The following is a 2751-nucleotide window of genomic DNA, read 5'->3' as shown; positions in this document are numbered from 1 at the left end:
ATAGAGAAGGATTATATACAAAGCTTATGTTTACAAAGGGCGAAGTGATTAAAGTATTATACGAAATTATTTCCAAAAACTTAGTTTACAAAGCGAGAATAATTTGGGCGTTTGCCGGTTTGTTTTTGACTTCGCTGCTGGCTGCTGCGGCTCTCCATGAGCGTTGGCGGCAGTGGTTATTGCCGTCGGCTACTGTTGTTGTCGCTGCCGGCTCCTGACCGCCGTTGTTTTTTTGTTTTTGGGCGCTGCTGACGCTGTTGTTGTTCGCTGCTGACGCTGTTGTTGTTCGCTGCTGACGCTGTTGATATTCGCTGCTGGCGCTGTTGATATTCGCTGCTGACTCTGCTGTTGTTGTTGGCTGCGGGAGCTGTTTTTGTTGTCGGCGGCTGGCGCGGTTGCCGTTGTAGTTGGCCGCCAGTATTTGTGGGAAGTCGAACGACTCCTCACAAGTTGTGAACTTTTTGTTTACAAATTTCATTATTAGCTGAGATGTGAACTTTTTGTTTACAAATTTACAATTTAGTATGCAAATGTAATAGACGTGTAAAAACTATTATAAATACAAATTCTAAAGTGGATACATGCATTATTAGCTGAGATGTGAACTTTTTGTTTTCAAATTTATAATTGAGTATGCAAATGTATTAGCCTTGTAAAAACTAATATAAATACAAATTCTGCCGTGGATACATGCATTATTAGCGGAGTTGTGAACTTTTTGTTTACAAATTTACAATTGAGTATGCAAATGTATTAGCCATGTAAAAACTAATATAAATACAAATTCTGAAGTGGATACAGGCATTATTAGCTGAGTTGTGAACTTTTTGTTTACAAATTTACAATTGAGTATGCAAATGTATTAGCCTTCTAAAAATTAATATAAGTACAAATTCTGCCGTGGATACATGCATTATTAGCGGAGTTGTGAACTTTTTGTTTACAAATTTACAATTGAGTATGCAAATGTATTAGCCATGTAAAAACTAATATAAATACTAAATTCTGAAGTGGATACAGGCATTATTAGCTGAGTTGTGAACTTTTTGTTTACAAATTTACAATTGAGTATGCAAATGTATTAGCCTTATAAAAATTAATATAAGTACAAATTCTGCCGTGGATACATGCATTATTACCTGAGTTGTGAACTTTTTGTTTACAAATTTCATTATTAGCTGAGATGTGAACTTTTTGTTTACAAATTTACAATTGAGTATGCAAATGTATTAGCCTTGTAAAAACTAATATAAATACAAATTCTGCCGTGGATACATGCATTATTAGCGGAGTTGTGAACTTTTTGTTTACAAATTCACAATTGAGTATGCAAATGTATTAGCCGTGTAAAAACTATACACATTCCTAAGTGGATACATGCATTATTAGCTGAGTTTGTAAGGAAGTTCGACGGCTGGGGTAAGTCTCAGTCACGTCCAAGGTCCTCTTTAACAGAAAAATTTGTAAAGATGTGGGACAAAGTGTTTTGACGCGCGGTAAACTGACGTGAGATGGTGGCTGTCAGTTACCGGGATACGAAGCCAGAGAAATGACTTGTCCGGCCTTTGCAATAAAGCGGAATAATCGTCGGAGCGCGTTTTGGGTCGGGCCCATAGCAATCGCTAGAAGGAGACCGAGAGAGGGGTCGATTTTGGGGACCACCGTTTCCTAGGGCAGAGTTTATGGCCTAAAATCTAGGCATTTTTGGGAAAATATTCTACGTGAGTCATGGCCAGCATGATCTTGGGTCGTTCCCTGCGAGCTGGACTCGAGCTGAGCCGAAGATTTTATTTACGAGAGCTTTTCTTGAATTTATTTAAATTTTCCTCATGTTAAATTTCTCTGCATGTTATTTTCCAGTGTGGGCAGCGTACGGCCTCTCGAAAGTGGCGGTCAGTGATTAGATTTTCCGCGAGAGCAAAAATATATTTAAATAGAATTTTCTTAAAATTTTATTATTAACGTTTGGAGTAAAATAAAAATTTCTCCCAGTGTGGGCGAAACTCAGCCATTCCCCGCAAGAACCGAAATGTAAATACGTACGAGTTTATTTTAATTAATTTCAGTTTTCATTGTCTCTTTTATTTAACCAAGTTGTGTTGTTTCCAGAATTTTCTTTTCGCCTTCGTTGGTTTTTTTTATTTAATAAAGTTTGCAGGGATTTTTGGTTAGATTTTTGGGGTCATTATTTCCTAGCCTACTCTAGCGAAAACCGCATCTCGGCCATCGAGAAATTTCTATTCACACGTGTACCCGCTGGCCAAAATGCGATCCTCCCTATACACTCACCCGTCTCCGTTTTCCGCACACACACACGTGCCTGTGGCTGCTGCTCCCGCCACGTCCTCGCCTCCGTCCGCTTCCAAAAAGGTGCCTCCAAATTTTCCGCACTCCACGGGCTGCCGTCACTATCCCTGGTCACTTCGAGCACCACCTCCTGGCTGGTCTCGGGTTATAACATTGTCATCGTTGGCCGCAGAAACTCCGTCGCGTAGAAACTCCCGTTGTGGTTACGTTGAAACTCCGTCGACCGCTCGCACGTCTATACGTTTTCGTCGCCTCCGCAAAAAGTAAATCAAACCACGCGGCTTTGCCAAATTTTCGGCCGCGCCGGTAACTTTCCGTTGCTCATTGCATTGCGGTGCATCAGCTCCCCTCTCGCTCTCTCCTGTTGGCGCGTGCCAATTTTCGGGGGTTGCTTTGCGCTCGATCGTATGCTCGCTCTCCGTTGCTCTCATACGGCGCTAACTC

Source organism: Drosophila kikkawai, unplaced genomic scaffold, assembly GCF_030179895.1.
Source record: "Drosophila kikkawai strain 14028-0561.14 unplaced genomic scaffold, DkikHiC1v2 scaffold_262, whole genome shotgun sequence".
In the NCBI taxonomy this organism is placed as follows: Eukaryota; Metazoa; Arthropoda; class Insecta; order Diptera; family Drosophilidae; genus Drosophila; species Drosophila kikkawai.
This window is presented reverse-complemented; position numbering follows the sequence as displayed.